Source organism: Pogoniulus pusillus, chromosome 4 (genome assembly GCF_015220805.1).
Source record: "Pogoniulus pusillus isolate bPogPus1 chromosome 4, bPogPus1.pri, whole genome shotgun sequence".
Taxonomy (NCBI): Eukaryota; Metazoa; Chordata; class Aves; order Piciformes; family Lybiidae; genus Pogoniulus; species Pogoniulus pusillus.
Window position 1 is genome coordinate 45318148 of NC_087267.1, and position 21687 is coordinate 45339834.

The following is a 21687-nucleotide window of genomic DNA, read 5'->3' on the forward strand; positions in this document are numbered from 1 at the left end:
GACTGGCCAGGGCTGGGTGCTAGGTTGGACTGGATGATGTTGGAGGTCTCCTCCAACCTGGTTGATCGTATGATTCTAGGAAGCTCATCTGGGTGCACCTGCTTTACCAAGGAGTTGGATGAGAGAAGTCCATTCCGACCCCCACATTCTGTGATTTTGTGATCCTCCAGACTGACAAACCTCGAGAGGAGACACTGTCAGGCTGCTGTCAGCAATGGCACTGTGTGGAAAGCTAATTACTGCTGCTGCAAAGCACACCTGCACAAGGCAAAACCTCCTTCTACAAACACCTTCCCTCAGACACTCAGATGCGGATGGAAGCTGGAGGTGCAGGATCTGATCCTTCATTTGTGCGAACGCCTGCCGAGTGCTATCAACGAGCCAACAAATCACCATAGAGCAGCCACAAGCAGGGTGATGCAATTGTTTTAGCCATTTGCACAGCCTCAGAATTGCAGATCCATCATCACAAGGCATTAGCTGTGTTAGGATAGGTGTTACAGAGACAACTCAACAGCAGAAGCAGCACACGAGCCCATTCTGTCTGCAGAAGATACTTTATGCTTTTGCAATAACCAGTGGTTATTGGGTCATACTACCCAGAGGAAAGTTACTTGTTTGCTTAAAGTCAGCTACAAGCCAAATGTCACCCCAAAGTCTAATTTAATCCAGATCCAAACCACCATCTGCTTTGTTCATCTCTGCTCACACAGTCTAAGGGCACCTGTGTCTGAGACGAGGGGTAGTTTTAATGTGGGGGCATAGGAAGGTCATCTCTGTTCATAAAATCCTGCTCATTAGAAATGGGGGTCTTGATGACACAGGTTGTAAGACCTGAAGAAACACTACAAAACAGGTGCCTAGGTGCTGAAAGAGTAAGACCCACAGAGGATTGTTTCTTATGTGCTCTCCAGGAGCCACCATCAAAGCTGCACTGCAGAAGGCAAGCCTGTCCTCGTTTTCCCACTGCCTCCATCTCTGCACTCTTCCTGCTCTCCAGAACAGGACTTGTTGCTCTCTCCCCACACATCTCAGCAACCCAAAGCTGCATTTCAAATGGTGCAGAAGTCTCAAAACCTTGAAAAAAATTGTAAGCCTGTACCCCTTGCACTCCTGCTCTTTGGTGATTTGGTCACAGCTCTTTTAACACAACACATCATCATCTAGTGGAAGATGTCCCTGCTCACTGCATGAGAGTTCAAGGTCACTTCCAGCCAAAGGCCTTCTGGGATTTTATGACCCAATGCCCAGGAGACTCGGAGAAGAGGCTGGAGCAGGCAGTGCCTTGTCCTGCCTCCTGCATGGCTGGGACATGCAGCTTGGGGCCAGATGGGGAAGCCTGGGTGGCTGCAGATGAGTTTTAATGACACAAGGCATGCACTCAGACAGGAAGCTGGGCTGAAGTTTGCCCTTGCTTCAAAAGTTGAAGTCTATAAATCTTTTGCTTTGACTAGAGAAAAAAAAAGGCAGGGGAGGAGAGGAAGGAGAATGAAGTCTGGGTTATTGGCAGGAGCATTTGGCTGAATGCAGCATCAGTTTGTGTTAAGTTTATCAGAACAGACCTGAGGAGCACATTCAGGTGCCACTTCTGGGCTTATTCTCAATCACGGAATCATAGAACCCTTTTAGTTGTAAAAGGCCTTTAAAATCAAGTTCAACCATTCATTTGAGAGAGTGATTTGCCACTGGAATGGGCTGCCCAGGGAGGTGGTGGAGTTGCCATTCCTGGAGGTGTTCAAGCACAGCCTGGATGAGGCACTTAGTGCCATGGTCTGGTTGACTGGCTAGGGCCGGGTGCTAGGTTGGACTGGATGATCTTGGAGGTCTCATCTAACCTGGCTGATTGTATGATTCTATGATTCACCCAGTACTGCCAAGTCACCACTAAACCATGCCCCTCACCAGCTTTGAAATACCTCCATGGAAGAGGACTCCATCACTGCCCTGAGCAAACAGTTCCAGGGCTTGGCAATACTTTCAGGGAAGAAAAATTTCCTAATGTCCAATGTAAACCTCCCCTGGTACAACTTGGGGCCATTTCCTCTCATTCTATTATTTTAACCTAGTAAACAAGACACATGGATGTGGTGTGGAGGGATGTAGTTTAGTGGCAGCAGCTTAGCAATACTGCTGAGATTGTGAGTTGCTCTTGATGATGCAAAGGTCCCTTCCAACCTCAACAGTTCTATGATTCTATGGAAATAAAAGCCTTGCACAAGGGAGACTCCTACAAGAACAGCCCATCCAGCAACTTCCTTTACCAGACTGACCTTTGCTAGGTCACTGCCAGCAAACACACTCAGAAACTGGAAGACTTGCTGCGTGGACCAAATAACGCTGTGGCAATGTCATGGCTAAATACTGTGGGCACATCAAACACCAACCTATCCTCTGCTTCTGCAGTAAATCAGAAATCCCCACCAGCTGCCAGCAGAAGGAAGCTCACAGCTCCCAGCTGAGAGCCCACAGCTCCCAGCTGGAGTCTTGCCAGATGCTGGAACACCGGCATAAAACCCGCAGCATCATGCACAGGTGTAAAAATGTTATCGTAGTTCAATGGGTTATTAATAACAAGACATTTCTCCTCTGTGGCCATCTGCACCTCATACACCCCCACAAATCCGGCTCTTTCCTCTACCAGCTAAAACATACTCTCTCATTCAGGGCAGATAATTCCCTTTATTTATATCTTTGTCTTCAAATCATGCATGAAGGTAGCGCTCAGCAGGCGGTTTCTCTGGTGGGGTCCATGCAGACTAACGTTGTGCCAAGCACCATGAACCCAGAACAGAGGGTTTTCTACCAAGGTGCCAGGAATAACACAAATAAACTCTTCTTCTCTCCCTGGCTTGATATCTACAGCTCCCACACATCCCTACCAGCGGGGCCTTAAAACTAAAACAGACTGGATCTACGTGGCATGAATGCATTCTGGAAATTGATCTCTTCTTGCTGAAAGCTCTGTGTTTGCTTGAGCTTCCTGCCTTCCAAGTCCTACAAGTGCCACATGTTGCACAGCTGGATTCCTGACAGAGAAAGAAAACAGGAGGGAAGAAAGAACAGATTTCATATATATATGTGTACACACACACACAACTGTGCCCAGGTGGCCAAGAGAGCCAATGGCATCCTGGCCTGCATCAGGAAGAGTGTGGCCAGTAGGACAAGGGAGGTTATTCTGCCCCTGTACTCAGCACTGGACAGGCCACACCTTGAGTGCTGTGTCCAGTTCTGGGCTCCTCAATTCAAGAGAGATGTTGAGGTGCTGGAACGTGTCCAGAGAAGGGCGACGAAGCTGGTGAGGGGCCTGGAGCACATCCCTGTGAGGAGAGGCTGAGGGAGCTGGGGGTGTGCAGCCTGCAGAAGAGGAGGCTCAGGGCTGACCTCGTTGCTGTCTACAGCTACCTGAAGGGGCATTGTAGCCAGGTGGGGGGTGGCCTCTTCTCCCAGGCAACCAGCAATAAAACAAGGGGACACAGTCTCAAGTTGTGCCAGGGAAAGTATAGGCTGGATGTTAGGAGGAAGTTGTTGTCAGAGAGAGTGATTGGCATTGGAATGGGCTGCCCAGGGAGGTGGTGGAGTTGCTGTCCCTGGAGGTGTTGAAGCAAAGCCTGGCTGAGGCACTTAGTGCCATGGTCTGGTTGACTGGATAGGGCTGGGTGCTAGGTTGGACTGGATGATGTTGAAGGTCTCTTCCAACCTGGTTGATCTATGGTTCTATGAAGTGCAATGGCCAAGGATTTCAGGTTGCCTCTAAACTTCAGCAAAGTAGCTTCACATAGAATCATAGAATGAACCAGGTTGGAAGAGACCTCCAAGATCATCCATATCTCCAAGAGACCCATGTGCAGGGAACACAGAGCTCTTGAGCTTCCAGAGGTCTGCTCTCCCCAGGGCAGAAGAGGAAGGAAAATGAAGCAGGAGGCTCTGAAGGACTTGCTGCTCTGAAGATGCTCAAGACTGGCTCTTGCAGGAAAGGATCTGCAGAAAAAAATGTATCAGGGAAGGCTGGAGATAAGACAGTCATGAGGAAGAAAGACAGACTGGTGTGGCAGGAAGGGAGATGCTGACTACTTTTAATTCTCAAACATGCTGGGCTGTGACTACTAAAATAAAAACACATTTGTCTAGCTCCAGGAGAATTTGTTCACCCTCAGCAGCCCTAACAAGAATACCAGTAAGGTTAGAGAAGACCTCTATGACCATAAACTCTAAGCATCAACCCAGCATCACCATGCCCACTAAACCAACGTCCTGAGGTGCCATGTCTACACAATTTTTGGAACACCTTCAGGGGCAGTGAGTCCACCACCTCCTTGGGCAGTCTGTTCTGATACTTGACCACTTTTTCAGTCAAGAATTTTTTTTCCTAATATCCAACCTAAACCATCCCTTGCACAACTTCAATACTGCATTTCTGGGCTCCCCAGTTGAAGAGGGACAGGGATCTGCTGGAGAGGGTCCAGCAGAGAGCTACGAGGATGATTCCAGGACTGCAGGGCACTTCCTTATGAGGAAAGGCTGAGGGACCTGGGGCTGTTTAGTCTGGAGAAGAGAAGACTGAGAAGGGATTTGATAAATGTTTATAAACATCTGAGGGCAGGGGGACAGACTCTACTCACTTCCACAGGGGCAGATCCCTGGGCTCCAGCACAGCTAATGTTCTCACAAAGACACGTGCAGCAGCATCCCCCTCCAAGATGCCAAGCCAAAGGGAAGACAGCCTCGTGAGGTTCAACACGACCAAGTGCAAGGTCCTGCAGCTGGATCAAGGCAATGCCAAGCACAAATCCAGGCTAGGCAGTGAGAGGCTGGAGAGCAGCCCTGAGGAGAGTGACTTAGGGGTGCTGCTGGACAAGAAGCTTAACATGAGCCAGCAGTGTGCACTTGCAGCCCAGGAAGCCAAACAGAGCCTGGGCTGCATCAGGACAAGTGTGGCCAGCAGAGGAGGTGATTCTCCCTCTCTACTCTGCTCTAGTGAGACCCCAGCTGGAGTACTGCATCCAGTTCTGCAGCCTCCATTACAAGAAGGATGTGGAGATGCTGGAGTGTGTCCAGAGAAGGGCCACGAGGATGCTCAGAGGGCTGCAGCACCTCTCCTATGAGCACAGACTGAAAGAGTTGGGGCTGTTCAGTCTGGAGGAAAGGAAGCTCTCAGGTGACCTTCTTGTGGCCTTCCAGTATCTGAAGGGGGCCTACAAAAAAGCTGGGGAGGGACTTTTTAGGCTACCAGGTAGTGACAGGACTGGGGGGAATGGAGCAAAGCTGGAGATGGGTAGGTTCAGACTGGACAGGAGGAGGAAGTTGTTGAGCATGAGAGTGGTGAGAGGCTGGAATGGGTTGCCCAGGGAGGTGGTTGAGGCCCCATGGCTGGAGGTGTTTAAGGCCAGGCTGGATGAAGCTATGGCCAGGCTGATATAGGGTAGGGTGTCCTTGCCCACAGCAGCGGGGTTGGAACTAGCTGAACTTTGTGGTCCCTTCCAACCCTGACTGATTCTATGATTCTATTATTCATGGTGAGCAGCACTTTAACAAGTCACAGCAAAGAAGAAAACGAAGCCAATGCTATTTCCCATCAAGTATACTGCTCTTTCAAACAGGAGAGGGGGAAAAATTCATACCCGAAGCAAAGTACAGATCGTGTTCATAAATACAGGAGAAGGTCAGCTTCCTCCTCACCAATAACTCAGTCCCACAGGAATCAGGCATGGTATTTGATATAGGGCAGATATTTGATTCCTTCCTCTGTGTGGGAATGCCAGCACACATGGATCCTTCACCCACCACATCCACCTTCCCCACCACGTAGCGGTATCACTGTGGGCCAGTTTAGGTCCCTTCTGCTGACTGCCCTGCTTCAGCAGTGACCGAAACCAGTTTAAAACCCAGTCCCTCTTAGCACTGAGCTGAGGAAGGGATTTTTCTCTTTCTATGTTTGAGAATAAGCAATTGCTGCAGAATCTTCTGCCTCAGCCCAGCAACAGTGAGACCTTGGAAGAGGCTAATTATGGGTTGTGAAGTAAGTCACCCACTGGCAGAGAGCAGTGGAGAAGAGACAGGCGAGCAACAACCTGCATCTGGAGACCTTTTTGCTTGTTGTAAAATACAGCCAATCCTTCTCTCTGTGTTACCAGGCAAGGAGAAGTAAGACAGGAGAGGAGACAAGCATCAAGTGAAACCCCTGCATGAAAGGGGACATTTTTCTTTTCCAACTCACTATTGCATGTCTAAGGAGCACGGTCTTGAAGCACCACAGGTAACTGGTGCATATCTTTGGGTAGTTATGGAGAAGACTCAAAATTATTACACGCACACATACTGAGAAGGAAGAGAGGCAGAGCAGGAAAGCAGCCTGTGTGGACACATAAGGCTGTTGCTGGGGTGAAACGTGGCTCAACACACTCCATGCATGACAGCCACAGATGTCTGCAGGAGTATGAGAGTACGAACAACCAAGGACTGAGAAAGCAGACTGCCATCAAGTCACAATCTGCTTGGGATCTCCTCCAGGCTTGTGGCACCTTGTGCTGCCCTACTTGAGTGCTCCTGGCCAAGCTTCAGCCAAGTCACCTGAAGGGATGAGAAGTGCTGCACAGCCTTCATCTTCTACCTTTGACAGTCTCTCATTGATCCTTTTGCAATCAGCAGAGTCTGGACCAAAACCTCCTGAGCTGAGCTCATAGGAAGCCACATTTCCAGATATGAAGATTTGTCCAAAGTTGCTCTATTTATTACAACTGTGGTGGAACAAAATGTCATTTTTTTTCTTCCCTTCCCTGACCTCCCTATAAGCTAGGGAAAAAACCCCTCTCACACCAGCACCTTCACTGAAAGGGTTCTCAAACACTGGAACAGCCTTCCCAGAGAAGTGGTTGAATCCCCATCCCTGGAGGTGTGTAAAAGATGCAGAGATGTGGTGGTGAGGCCCATATTTTACCTCTAAACTTGGTAGTTAGACAATAGTTGGACTCAGTGCTCTTAAAGGTCAAAACAATTCAGAGAGTCTACGATTCTGTGGTTCTGTGATTCTGTGAATCTATGAATAAGGAATGTTGGAGGAAAAAAGAAAACTGAGCTTGCTCTGAATCCCTCCTAAATCCGACTATGCAGCAAAGCTGCTTTTTATTCTCCAAAAATCTCATTCTGGGTCTGAAAGACTTTTTCTGAACCACAGGCAAAACTGAGAACAATGTGTGAAAAGTGCAGGATGAGCAGGTTGCCTAAAGAAGTTGTGGTTGCTCCATCCCTAGAAGTGTTCAAAGTCAGGTTGGGTGGGGATTCAAGCAGCACGGTCTAGGGAAAAGTGCACCTGCCTGTGGCAGAGGGTTTAGAAAGAAATGATCTTTAAGGTCCCTTCCAACCAGACAATCAGCAACAGAAGAAGGGGACACAGTCTCAAGTTGTGCCGGGGGAAGTATAGACTGGATGTTAGGAGGAAGTTCTTCACAGAGAGAGTGATTGGCATTGGAATGGGCTGCCCAGGGAGGTGGTAGAGAGGTGTTCATCCCTGGAGGTGTTCAAGAAAAGACTGCATGGGTCACTTAGTGCCATGGTCTAGTTGACTGGATAGGGCTGCGGGATAGGTTGGACTGGAAGATCTTGGAGGTCTCTTCCAACCTGCTCAATTCTATGATTCTATGATTTTGTTATTCTATGATCCTTCTAACTATATGTATTTTGCAATTGTGTGCAGAAATGTGCATATAAATGTTTGTCCATTGGACTTAGATCTGAGAGGTCTTTTCTGATCAAAACAATTCCATGACTTTATGATTCTATTATATATATATATATATGTATATAGAATTATAGAAACATAGAATCAAACAGGACCTCCAAGATCATCCAGGCCAACCTAGCACCCAGCCCTGTCCAAGCAACCAGACCATGGCACTAAGTGCCTCAGCCAGGCTTTTTCCAAACACCTCCAGGGATGGTGACTCCATCACCTCCCTGGGCAGCCCATTCCAATGCCAATCACTCTCTCTGCCAACAACTTCCTCCTAACATCCAGCCTAGACTTCCCCTGCCACAACTTGAGATTGTGTCCCCTTGTTCTGTTGCTGCTTGCCTGGCAGAAGAGACCAACCCCACCTGGCTACAGCCTCCCTTCAGGTAGTTGTAGACAGCAATGTGGTCACCCCTGAGCCTCTTCTTCTCCAGGCTGTACAACCCCAGCTCCCTCCACCTCACCTCATAAGGCTGTGTTCCTGGCCCTCTCAGTAAGTTTGCAGATGACAGCAAGCTAGGATCAGGTGTCAAGTTTTGGAGGGCAGGAGAGCTCTGCAGAGGGACCTGGTCAGGCTGGATGGGTGGGCAGAGGGCAATGGGATGAGACTGAACTACAGGCTGAGGACAGAGTGGCTGGATAGCAGCCAGCCAGAGAGGGACCTGGGGGTGCAGGTAGATAGTAGCTGAAGATGAGCCAGCAGTGTGCCCAGGTGGCAAGGAGAGCCAATGGCATCCTGGCCTGGATCAGGAACAGTGTGGCCAGCAGGACAAGGGAAGTTATTCTGCCCTGTACTCAGCACTGGTCAGGCCACACCTTGAGTGCTGTGTCCAGTTCTGGGCTCTTCAATTCAAGAGAGATGTTCATGTGTGTATATATATATATATATATATATATATATATATATATATTTATAAGTATATATGTATATATGAAAGAGGGACCACAACTTCAACTACAAAATGAGAGCTGGACACATGCTGACAGTACAATGCAATCCCCTTTTTTTTCTTGCACTGTGGGACAATCTTTTCTAAATATTAATGGAAAAAGGGCCCACAGAGGTGGGAAAAGGGTGATGCATGTGGGAAGCTGCCCTTTCTCTGGCTCATGAGTAACAGAGTGAGTGTGCATGTATGTGTGTGTGCGAGTTGCACATGAGTCAAAAGTCTGAGGGCTGACTTGTGTCAGCCATTGACTGTGCCAATGACAGCAGCTCCTGGCAGCCTTTAGTAACATCACCTCCAGAGTCTGGAACAGGCAAAGAGGGGAGGTGAAAGCTTCTCCTGCAGGCTGGTGCACAAACCATCCAGTGGCCTTGCCAAAATGTGTTATAGGCACCTGCTGATAGCTCCATAATTGCAGCCCACGCTGTGATGTGTTATGCTAAGAGGAAGCAGAGAGAAAGCAGCCTGGGTACCCAGGAGTAAAAGGGTTACCACAGCCAGGAGGACACAGGGATGTGCTGGAGTCAGGTAGGGGTGGACCAAGTGATGGCTTAAGGGGAACTCTGAGTCCTTGTTCAGCTGTGGGCTTGTAAGTTCAAGAAGGTGAGGGAACTGCTTGAGAAGGTACAGAAAAGGGCTACAAAGATGATGAGGGGACTATGAAGAAAGGCTGAGGAACTTGGGGCTTTTTAGCCTAGAGAAGACTGAGGTGGGATCTTATCAATGCTTATAAACACTTGAAAGGTGGGTATCAGGAGGATGGGGCCAGTCTTTTTTCAGTGTTGCTGAGTGACAGGACAAGAGGCAACAGGCATAAACTTGAACACAGGGAATTCTATCTGAACTTGAGGAAAAACTTCTTTGCTGTGAGGGTGATGAAGCAGGCTGCCCAGAGACGTTGTCGAGTCTACATCTCTGGAGAGATTCCAAACCCTCTTGGATGTTGTGATCTTGGGCAACCTGCTCTAGGTGACCCTGCCTTAGCAGGGGAGTTAGACTGAATGACCTCTAGAGGTCTCTTCCAACCTCTATTACTCTGTGATTCTGTGACTCATTTCTATCACATTTCCTAGTGCAGCACAAGGTATCTCTATGGGTTAACACTGGAAACATCCAGGCTGACACTGAGAAGACACCAAGAGACAAGGAGTTATCTCAACTTCCATACAGAATAGATAAAACACAGACAAATATGCTCAGACAAGCAGGTCACAACAAGAAGACACAAGCCCTGCTGCCTGCCTGCACCTTGGCTCCCAAGCGTGGAGGTGGGAAATGAGTTTCCATCAGGTCTTACTGATGCTGGAAAACTCAGACTTGTGAAGATGCAAAAAATCCTTAGCTTAGGCCAGATTTGGAAAGCTTTGGTAAGACTTTCACAGCACATCACGTTCTGATTGTTTACTTCTTCAAACTAAGGAGAGACCTACTTCACACACAGCCTCCTGGAGAGGCGTTAAAATCAGGCATGTAAAATAAGAAGGAAATGGAAATCGACTTGATAGCTTCTTCCCCTTCCTAATGGGTAATACTTACCTAATTATGCCTGCTTGCCATTTCCTCTCTCTGCTTTCTCTGAGATATTCTGCAGAGAGAAATTTGTCCTAAAAGTTGTTACTTTGGCTCAGAGGCATCCCGTTGAGCTGTGCCTCGTTAAGGCAGGCAAGATCATCAACTCCATTATAAAGGAGGGAAAGAACATTTCCTGAGTGGCCTTAGCATCCAGCCTCTGCTGCACATGGCTCACATCTCTTGCCTCCCTTCTCCATCCCTCTTCCAGGCTGAAGGGTGCAGCTCCAAGGATGGCCATGCCTCCTGCCCTTGCTTGACCAAGGTGAGCAGCTCCTGGTCTCTTGGAACCACCACAGAGGCAAGGCAGGGCAAGTCAGAAGATGGAAAGATGCTCTGAATCCAGCAGCCAAAATCACAGAACAGCTTGAGTTGGAAAGCACCTTAAAGATCATCTAGTTCCAACCCCCCTGCCACGGGCAGGGACACCTCTCACTAGATCAGGTCACTGAAGGCCTCACCCAGCCTGGCCTTGAACACTCCCAGGGATAAAGCATTCACAGCTTCTCTGTGCAGCCCATACCAGTGTCTCATCCTCCCCAGAGTAAAGAAAGACTTTGCTCTCAGCAGAGATTTGGAAAGAAATCTGAGACTCGATGGTCTTATGACTGGTGACCTCCAAGGGGGCACTGATTAGTCTCAAGTCCATGTCCTAGCTTGGATGACTCGTCTCATAGAGGGTCAGTTCCAAGTCAGTGCATTCTGTTATTCTCTGTGACTCTATGATTCTGTGTCACAAGTCCATAAGCAAGCAGCTGGCTGCAGCTCAGGGTCAAAAAAAAAAGGGATGATAGAAGTGAAGCACAACCTCTCCATCAACATGAGCGAGCTGACCAAAACATAGCAAGCTTTGCTGTAACACAGACAGCTTCTGTCTTTTAGGTTCCCTTTAGTATTGTGCTTCATTGCACCAATACCAGGGGAGGCACTGGCACGTGGAGGGCATGCAGGAGCACCACCCACCACAGAAAGGTGCTCCTACCCACCAATACAACAGAGACAGGCTGGATGTGACCCTACACTAACAAGGAAATGATGCACTTGAGACCTGGGTTGCAGAGCTTTCTGACACATCGAGTGGGGAGAATTTAGCCCACTAGACACCCACAGTGGATTCCCCACCCCATTCACTCCTCCACCTTCTACCTACGAATCCCTGGAAGCCCCCCCAAGCCTTGCTCCTGCACCTCAGGTGTTTTTTCCTTTCTCCACAGGGAGCACAGCTTCCAAGCAGGAAAATACAGAGCCCAAAGGGATCGACTTCAAGCGATGAAGCAGGCTGTGCAAAGGAAGGTGTTTTATTCCTGCTCGAGGGGGTGCTTTAAAAACTCCCTTTGTTTCCTCAAAGGCTGGAAAGCATATTTCCCAGTCCTAGCCTGGCAAGCTGAGGAAGGTGAAGACCAGAAGGAATTCAGGGAACTTCAAGGGCTGCACTCTGCAGCAAGAGCAGAGATTTCCCCACACCCACATCCCTCCACATGCAGCATCCTGCACTGGTTCAGCCATTCCTGCAGCCCTCTTCACCCCACAGGGACTCATCCTCCCAGGGGAGAATCTGCAGTGGCTGCATGGAAAGCCCAGCCTAGCACCTGCAGCAATTCTGCAGGGCATGTGAGAAAGGGATGAGACATCTCCCTTCAAGCAAGCAGCCCTGAAACTTCACCTCTGAGTTGTTATTATTCTGTGGTTTGTTCTTTTTTTTTTCCCTTCATATTTTTTTCTTTTTCTTTTGTCTCCACAAGGCATTTTCCAGAGAGTCTTTTACAGCTCCAAGGGAGAGAAGGAAGAACTGCACAGCTATCTCCTGCTGCAAGCAAAGCTGAGCCCTCCACCTCTACCCTACATTATAACTGCACCAGCCAGAGAAGGATAGCAGCTCTATAAAGCAGCCCCATTCCTCCCACTGCCTCCAGACATCTCTCCATCCTTCCAACCATTCACCTCCTGGCCTCACTAAACCAGCCCTCTATAGCAGCTGCAGTATCCTCAGGGCTGGCAGGCTGTGAAGGACAGCAGGGTGGAGGGAGGTTTCCTTGCAGAGCCACCTCTGCAGTGCTGCCAGCTTCGAGGGGAAGCCAGGAATTTGCTGGCTGCTGGCAGGGGACCCAGGCATCTGGCTTTGCATCCCTGCTGTACCTCCCAGCTGTGCATTCCCAAACCAAATAGATAGTTAAATGGGCTCTTTGCAGGATCCCCTGGTACAACTCTCAGCCAGAACATTGCTCAGCACCTTGTCTATGTAAGATACCTATTCATAGCCCCCCCCCCCGTCCATTTCCGAGGAGTAAGAGGAGCTTTCAAAGCAGTCTTTCTCCTACCCACAACAGCTGGAATGTGATTGTTAGGGGCAGGCAGAGTGATACCCTTTGCTTGGCATCTTGCAGGCTGTAGGCATCCCTGGAGAGACCTCCCTTATACATCCTGGCCAGGTGCCCAGCTCCGGGGGGAGCTCAAGCAGAGCAGGAGCCCAGGATGGGAGTACTGGAGGAGCTTCCCTGCCTTCAGTTTGCAAGAAGGGGAGGGGGCTGGACTTCAGCAAACAACAAGGAGCAGAGCATGCAAAGAGATAAGAGAAGGTATTTACCGGGCAATCGCTACAAGGTCCTGTGAATACAGTATTTGTGATGGATGAATAGCCATATTATTAGAGACCTTAACGCACACCCTTTGCACCGAATGGTGACATGCGATTACCAGTTTGGAAATAACTAAGCTCATTATAATGAAACGCTTCACTCAAATCCCCCTCCAAAGGAGGGATCTGACGAAGGAAGGAACCTGTGACGGGAACATACTGGGGGGATTTGTTTAACCAGATCAACCCGCTGGGCCAGCACAGCATGCTTGCTTGCCTCCAGCCTGGCTAAAGCCTGGATTGCTGGGAAGTGTAACCCATCAGCCTGGGCAGACAGAGTGGGTAGTAGCCCACACCCAGCACTGGGCTCTTTTTGGCACGATCCTGCGTTTAAGAGATAAAAGAAGCACCTTTCAATAATAAATAATAATGCTAACTATGTGTTTCTATAGCAACTCATCACCATAGCAGCTAAGCACAGGAGGAAAACTCAGAGCTCATCCTGCCGTCTTCAGGGTGAGGAAGCAATTGCCCTCCTGGAGGTGACTTCGGTGGTGGCAAAGCTGGGACTTAAACCAAGTTATCTCCCCAGGGTATCTCTGAGCATTGCTTTCTCCAGGGCAGCTTATTGGGATGAGGCTGGATGATTTAAAGAGGTGGATCCTGGGGTCCAAAAAGTCATGGAGGTGTGCAGCCCCAAAAGCACCAGGCACTGAGGTCATTGCAACTCCCCACATAAGTCCTGAGGATTCCAGAATAGCCATAAGGAAAAGAGGGGGTGGTTGGGGCAAACCTTGCAACCAGCCATGAGGACAGCACGAAGGGGAGAGTACAAAGCATGAGACAACCAAAAAGAGGAAATTGCCAAAATCAGCTGTGCAAATTCACACACACACCCCCCAGCCACATACACATCTTAGGGTAACAGCTTACAAAGCTCCACATGCCATTCTGCTTTTAGCAAGAACCAGAAATCTGCACCACAACCCTGACAAGTGGAAGGAATTTCCACAAACAATCCAGAAACTCACTTTTAAAAGCTATTTTGGGCAGAGTTAGGGTGAGATTTTTTTGCCCCCTAAAATGTCCAAATAAAAATCCACACAAAAGCCTTGGATTAGCTCCACAGGTGGTGTGGTGGCATTCTCAGCTCACCTCCTCTTCCTGGTGACAAGCCTTTTCCTCCAATGCAGAACAGATTCCTGTCCCTGGCCACTTCTCAAAGCCCCTTCCCAGCCAGCATAAGGTGGTGCTGCTCAGGGGTGGGAGAGTGGCAGTTAGTGAGAATTAGCTGTATAGTGAGTATTAGCTGTATACATGATGTAATTTCTTAGGGTGGTGAGTGAATTCCCAACCAGACCCTCTTTGGATATCATCTTGCTTACAAAAACTGAGTCAGGCACAAAAATGAACATAGGAAATTCCATCTAATAACATGAGGAGAACCTCCTTACTTTGAGGGTGTTAGAGTATAGGCTGGATGTTAGGAGGAAGTTCTTCACAGAGAGAGTGATTTCCCATTGGAATGGGCTGCCCAGGGAGGTGGTGGAGTCACTGTCCCTGGAGGTGTTCAAGCAAAGCCTGGCTGAGGCACTTAGTGCCATGGTCTATTTGATTGGACAGGGCTGGGTGCTAGGTTGGACTGGATGATCTTGGAGGTCTCTTCCAACCTAGTTGATTCTATGATTCTATAATTCTATACTGGAATAGGCTGCCAAGAAAATTGGTGGAGTCTCTGTCTCTGGAATCATTCAAAACCTGCCTGGACACCATCCTATGCAACTGGCTTTAGGTGAACCTCCTCTGGTGATGGGCTCGGATTAGGTGATCTCCAGAGGTCCCTTCCAACCCCTACCACTCTGTGAGTCATTTGTAGAAAGTTACTATTAGGTAGTGGCTAAAGGGGTAGGTGCCCTGTCCTGGTGCCACCTGTCCTGGTGGTCCCTTCCAACCATAGCGATTCACAGTGCATAGATGTTGTGCTGAGGGATTTGGTTTAGTCAAGGACTTGTCAGTATGAAACTAATGATTGGCATCGATGATCTTGAAGGCCTTTTCCAATCTAAGAAATTCTGTGATTCTGCTTCTACAAGACCATCTGCCTTTGATAAATGGGAAAAGAAGAAGCCAAGAGATTTGCTCAGGGCCATGGGACAGTTCTCTGGCAAATCATGGTCTTCTTTTGATGGCCCAGAATAAGTTTCCCTAAAGTAAAATAAAGCTGTGTTGCACACTGAGCACTTGCTATTCCATCAATAGGCAATTGTAACAGGATACACCTCCTTAGTCTCTAAATGAGTTTTCTTTCCAGCACTACCTTACAGACAAATCCCCTGTCACAAAAAACAAATAAATCCCTTTTTCACAACCAAATATGCTCTAACCAAATCAAACAGGGCCACACGCACGTGTGGTGAGTCGGCAAGCCTTTGCCCAACTTCCCAGCAACATCATCTTCCCTCCAGGCTGGGCAAAGAAGGCAAAAAGGAAAGAAACTAAAAGAACATTTAATAGAAGAAATGAAGTGGCAATTTCCAGTTCAGCTGGGGATCAATAGATGAGCTCCTCATGGTTTCTGTTTCAAAGGGGCTGAGCTCTCACTGCCACAGCCCAGGCTGACACAACGCCAGGGCTTGACTTATGAGCACTTCATCTCGGCAAGATCTTTTTAATTTAAACCTTGCTGCAGCTGAGTACGAAGCCATCCAGGCTTTGATTTACTGCTAATTCGTCACTCTGGTTCCTCTAACTCTAAACTGAACTCAACCAAACAGTTTAACGTCAAGATGCTCACCAGCAAGGCTCTTCAGCAATGAGCATCATGAGGCTGCTGGTGGCAAGTGCATGTTCCTCACGTATAAATAGCAACCAGGTAAAGGAGGTCTCCAAACCCAGAATGATGACCAGGTAAAGGGGGTCTCCAAACCCAGCATGATGACCAGGTAAAGGAGGTCTCCAAACCCAGCATGATGACCAGGTAAAGGGGGTCTCCAAACCCAGCATGATGACCAGGTAAAGGGGGTCTCCAAACCCAGCATGATGTCAGTTTCATAGAACCATAGAACTGTTTTGCTTGGAAAAGACTTTTCAGATCATCAAGTCCAACCACTATCTACCAAGTCTGGTACTAAACCATGCCCCTCAGCACCACATCTCTGCATCTTTTAAACACCTCCAGGGATGGGGATTCAACCACCTCCCTGGGGAGCCTGTTTCAGTGCTTGATAACCCTTTCAGAGTGGAAGTTTCCTCTAATGTCCAACCTATCATAGAATCATAGAATCAAGCAGGTTGGAAGAGACCTCCAACCTCATCCAGTCCAACCTAGCACCCAGCCCTAGCCAGTCATCTAGACCATGGCACAAAACGCCTCATCCAGTCTTAAACCTCCTAAACCTCCCCAGGCACAACTCCTCTCATCCTGAGCAACCTGCTCTGGGTGACTCCACTTTAGCAGGGAGGTGGAACTATATAGTCCCTAGAGGTCCCTTTGAACACCTTTTATTCTCCTATTCTGTGAATCTCAGCCTTTCAACTTCTGGGTCTGGATTTCTGTTTCACACCATGCAGTCTCTAAAAAATACTGGAGTCTTCTTGGCCGCAAAGTCTGTAGTGAAAGCAAGACAGGGAGTCTGCAAACAACCTCTCTCTTTCTAACGAAATCCTCCCCTCACGCTGCCTCTCCCCCCTCCCAAAAAAAAAAGGTCAAAGCCACCTGCTGGTAGACAGCTGGTGAAGTGATTTCAATGAAATCACTGCTCCTGCTCTAACTTCAGGTTGTCCTTGTGCTCTGAGAACTTGGTGTCTTCTCCAAACATCAGTTATTGAGATGGAAACAGCTGGGAACATTATACTTCAGCAAAGATTTGGCTTCCTCCATTGTTCCAGGAATCACTTTTGAAGAGTTTGTGTCCCCAGCAAGGCTCACATTAGCTGGAGCACTAAGCTGCACAGACTAGTGGTACCCAAAATGAAACGACCATTGGGTTTGAAAGCCCAAAGCTGTCCACTCAGAACCTTCAGAGCATCTCTAAAGGTTCACAGAGTGATTTGGTTTTCCATGGAGAGGGCTTGCAGGACAGACACCACGCCACATTGGCTCCCATTGCAGGGGATGCAGGACACAAACTTGGCAGCTCTTACCTGGGTGGCTACTCAGCACCTTATGAGATGCAACTAAACAAGGACAAAGGTAAACTTCGAGCACATGCACCAACAAAGAACAAAGGAAAACAGAGAGTTCCAGTAGGATGGGTTAAAAAAATAACTAAATAAACCAAAGAGGAATGCCACTCCCAAAATTCACCGTGCAGACTGTGGGTATCACAACGCGGCTCATTCTTGCAGTAATCACTCCATTCTCAAAAGGGACTAAAAGCATTTTGTACTAAATTTGCATGACACAAGGACCAAGGCTCATGAATGACCAGCTGCCCCCTGGCCAATATGCTGACACAAGATGACTTCTTTTGGGTTTTTGTTTGTTTGTTTTCATTTTAGAACACTCATTTGTCATTTTTGCTGGAAAAAAAAGATAAATCTTGGAAGTGTCCTGTTCTGGCTGAGCACTGCTTTTGGCTGTTGAAGCATAGGCTCAAAGGCTGAGGACCACCCATGGCTCTCATGTCCAAGTACCACCCGAGGTTCAGCTTGGATTTCATGGAAGTGAGTGGAGATTCCCATCAATAAATGTGGGTAGAGCCTTTTGCTTTCCCATGCTTCAGTTTCCCAAACTGTGCAAAGGGAATGATCGTATTTTCTCACTGGTTTGAAATAATTCAGAGCCTGAGTGAAAAACAACTGGGGAACTCCTTTATTTCAGCAATTTTCTGCTGCAGGCTCCTGAAGAGCTCAAACCCAAGGGATATAAAGTGCTTTTCACCCCAAGACAGTCATGCAGGGAAGCATGCTTATCACTGACACCCTGCAGTAAGTCAGGGGGTTGCCCAGACTCTGCACAGACGGGAAGTCTCATTGCCTTAGGCGCCTGGAGTGGTCGGAGTCCATTAACCACATCTTGCAAGCAAGAAGGAAAGAGCAAGAAAGAGCCCTCTGAAGCCTTTTGTCACACTGTTGAGGACCAGAAAGGGCTTTTTATTTGAGCACCAAGTAGTTGGAGGGCTTGACTGTGGGAAATCCAAATATAATCCAAAATGCATCTCTAATTGAGGAGGGGGATTTGTGGACCAGACTTTTGGGTCCCAGCACCCAAAAGGTGTGAAGAGGCGACATCAGATCTCAGCCTTAGCTATGTAGGACCTCCCTTTAGGGGAGCATGGTAGTAAATCAAGAATAGCCTAGTGATTCCCAGGGCAACATGCCATTTTGCTGGAAAAACACCTGTAGGCAACGCCAAGCTGCAAACTTCAGCACCGCAAACTCCAAAACTCATACCTGTAACACCCTTCCTATGTAGGATCCTAACGCAGAGCTGAGACCCTACCACACCAGCATCTTTCTCAGCTTTTCAGAAAGCTTTTCAGAGTTCTCTTCTAAACCATAAATTCCTGCACGGTGTTAACCCTTAGCACACCCAAGTATTGTAGGCGCTCGCAAGGCTTTTCATCATGGAGCATGTGAGCGTGCAAATCGAACCCTGGCACTCCAGGAAGGAGATCAGTTTTATTGCAACCACTCAACATCGAGGAAACTGGGAGAGAGAGACAAAGAAATTCAGTAAAAGGAGGAAGATGCCACACAAAAGGGGCTCCAGCATCCCTTCACCCCATCTCACCCTGCAGGAAACCAGAGGAGTCAATACAAAATCAGCTCCAGCAACCCACTGCCCTCCAGGATCCTACTAAAGACGGTTCCTGCCTTCCCAGCGGCAGACCTCGGCTGCTCTCATGTCTGTGCTGAGCCCTTTGCTTTGCCGTATCTCCAGCTTGTCTAGCACCAGGCTGACCACAGGTGCAGAGAGGGATGCGAGCAGGTGAATGCATGAGGAAAGGCTGGACTGTTCCCTCTCCCTGTAGAGAAGTTCAGCACCTCTCCTAAGGTTTGCAGTGGCACACATCCCTCTGCTAGCTGGGTGCTGGCTTGCACGCCGAACAGATTTAACACCAGCCTTCAGCGCCTACAAGGCAGTTACCACCATCAAGCAAAAGCTTCCTAACAGCACCGCGATTGATCATCAGCCTGTATTTTAAAACACCCGTATTGGACATAAACAACACTTAGATCATGCTGCTGTCATTTATTTTGCATCTTATTGATATCGCCCAGCGCCACCCATTTAAGATGGGACAAAAAGGAAAAGCCTTGGACTGGTCCTTTTGAGAAGGAGACACCCCCGTGGAGGATGGGTCTAGGCAGAGGAGGGAAGAAAATCCCAGCCTTTCGTAAAGGGGCTGGGGCTGCATGTTTAAACCTGGCTGCATACGAAAAGCAGACACACATCTGTTGCACCGCTTGAAGCCCAGTTCCAGTGAAGGGTCCCACGCACAAACAAATAAACACACACACACTTCTCCGGGCAATAAAACACAAACAAAACGCTGCTGACATCCCTGAGACCTCAAGACAGTGGCTTAGCCAGCGGGGAGAAAGCACCTAATCTCACACTGGGAGGCACACGCTGTAATTAAAATCACAGAGACGGCAAAGGCAAAGCAGCTCCGTGCTCCGCTGCTCCTACCCGCTCGCAGATTTAACAGGCTTCTATAAACAAGATCGGATTGAAGCAGAGGACAGCTCAAATAAGTTTACGCCTTTATGCCTTCCAAAATATTTGTGCAGGGCTGGTGCATGCTCACTCTAAGTCCCTACAAGGTTGCGAGCAGTGGCATTGGCTGTAAAAATCCCCTGACACCGTTATTTTCCCCTGGAATAAGAGCATCCCCCTAGTAACCCCAGGGGTGCTGGTCCAAACCTCCCCTTTCTGCTCATCCCCCATTTCCCGGAAAGCTTCAGATCCACCTGGCTTCCCCCAGAATCTCACCTCCCAGGCATGCATGCGAGTGACAGAGGGAAGCCATGAAAAATCAGGTGCGTTTGCAGCAAGCTCTTTGGCAGAACAGCAGGGCTGGAAAGCAAATCAGAGCAGACGCGGGGTGGAAGTTTTTACGGGAGAAGAACGCGGTCACACGCTTCCCACCTGGTCCTTTCCATGAAGGTGAGTCCTGCAGGTCCTACACCCAAATCTCACACTGCAAAAGCTGCATCTTTTTTTCCCAGTATACCGGGAGCAGATGGGGCCCCAGGAGGAGGTTTTCCTCTGGGCTGGGTATGGAGCAGCCAGCCACATGCAGCCACTACAAACCCAAACAGCACTTCGCCCTGCTGGGGCTGAGCAAGTGGGTTTGTTTATCTGGGAGGAACTCATCTGCTGCCGGAGTATCCTATTTCCACCAAACCCATGTGTGGCTTGGTGTTTCCATCACTTCTCCCTGTCTACATAATTTAAGGGCATATGTCTGATAAATGAAGAGCATCAATAGGCAGGTTTCGGTTGCAGCACACACATGCACGGAGACAGGGGAGGGAGGTTTGTCAGCGCTGAGCACTCAAACTCTCCGGCACCTTGCAAAACGGGAAAATTCAAGGAGGTCCCCGCCTCCCCTCTTAGGTGTTCCCCGACGGGGGTGGCCCTTGTCCCCATTCACAGTCACCCGTGGGGTGCCGATCGTCCCCGAGAAAACGGCTCTGCCTCCAGCCCCGTCCAACTGCAGCCTCATCGGGATCAGTAAAAGTTTGCAAATGCCTCCAGTCCTTCGCCCGGGGAAGGGTTTGGACACCGAGGGAGAATAAATACTCTTCGAGGGGAGGAAAACCCGCAGCCAGGGATGGCTGGGGGTGACTGGGGACGGGCTGCGGCGCTGGAGCCGCTACCTCTGGGGAGAAAAGTTGATCCGTGTCCATGGGAAAAAGGCAATCGGGCACCCGGGGAATGGGGGCATGCACAAGGAACCGCATCCTTTCCGTGCTGGAGATGTGGAGGAGGTGGGAATACCGGGGGTCCCCGCTGCGAACCCCTAGTCGGCACGGGAGGGGCGGAGGGGCCGTGCCTGGCCAGCCTCGGCTCAGCCCGTTCCCCGACTCCCTCCCCACGACCCTGGGATGGAGAGAAGCGAAGAGAAGGGAGAAACATTTCCCAGCTCCCCTTCTCTTCCATCCGCTCCTGCCAGGTGTGTAGGGCAGGTACCGCTTCATGCCCACCGACCCTCCCGGCGCATCCTCTGGGGCATTCTCCCGCTGCCCGGGCGGGGCAGGATGGAGTGGGGGGTGGCTCCTTACCTGGGATGGTTCCTTGTTTGCTTTTGGGTGGGTTCGGCAGATATAGATAGATAGATATATACATAAATATTTTTTTTCTCCTCTCCTTTCCCCCCACTTCAGTCTTCAGAGCAGGCGCCGCATTGACACTGCAGATGGTCTCTGTGTGTGTGCGTGTGTGTGTGTCTCTCTCTCCAATCCCAAATACTCCACGGAGGCGGAACACGGAGCCCCTCTTCTCTCTGCACTGGGCAAACCGTGTCTGGCTCGCCCAGAGCGCTGGGGATGGGGGGGAGGGTGGGGGGGGAGGAAAGAGTTGGGGGGGGAAGAAACGCAGCTCCAGTTTTCATTCCCCCCCCAAATCACCCCTTCCCTCCCTCCTTCCCTCCCTCTCTCCCTCCCTTAGCCCTTCCCCCCCTCCCGCCTCTAAATCAGCAAGGAAGGGAGGGGAGGTGGGGGGGAAAACACAGGCAGCCGAGCTGGCAGGAGGGATGCAGGCAGGGGATGCTCTACGGGGCCATGCCCGGCTCCGCGCCCCGGCTCCCGGCTCTGCGCCGCTGCCTGCCCGCCGGGGAGGACTCGCACTGCGGCTGTCTCGCCAGCCCTTCCTCCCCAGCCCTTTTCCTCCTCTCCAATGGTGTCTGCGGAGCGGG

The 21687-nt window shown here is 49.5% G+C and overlaps 1 protein-coding gene across 8 annotated transcripts in view; it reads right to left on the reverse strand.

The window, feature by feature from the left end:
• PLXNA4 (plexin A4) overlaps positions 1-21295 on the reverse strand; it is a 611173-nt gene extending 589878 nt beyond the window's left edge. For all 8 annotated transcript variants that reach the window (XM_064142725.1, XM_064142726.1, XM_064142728.1 and 5 more), the window contains exon 1: positions 21056-21295. The gene's annotated coding sequence lies outside the window, so the exon portion shown is untranslated. The remainder of the gene's footprint in view (positions 1-21055) is intronic.
• Positions 21296-21687: the final 392 nt, after the last annotated feature.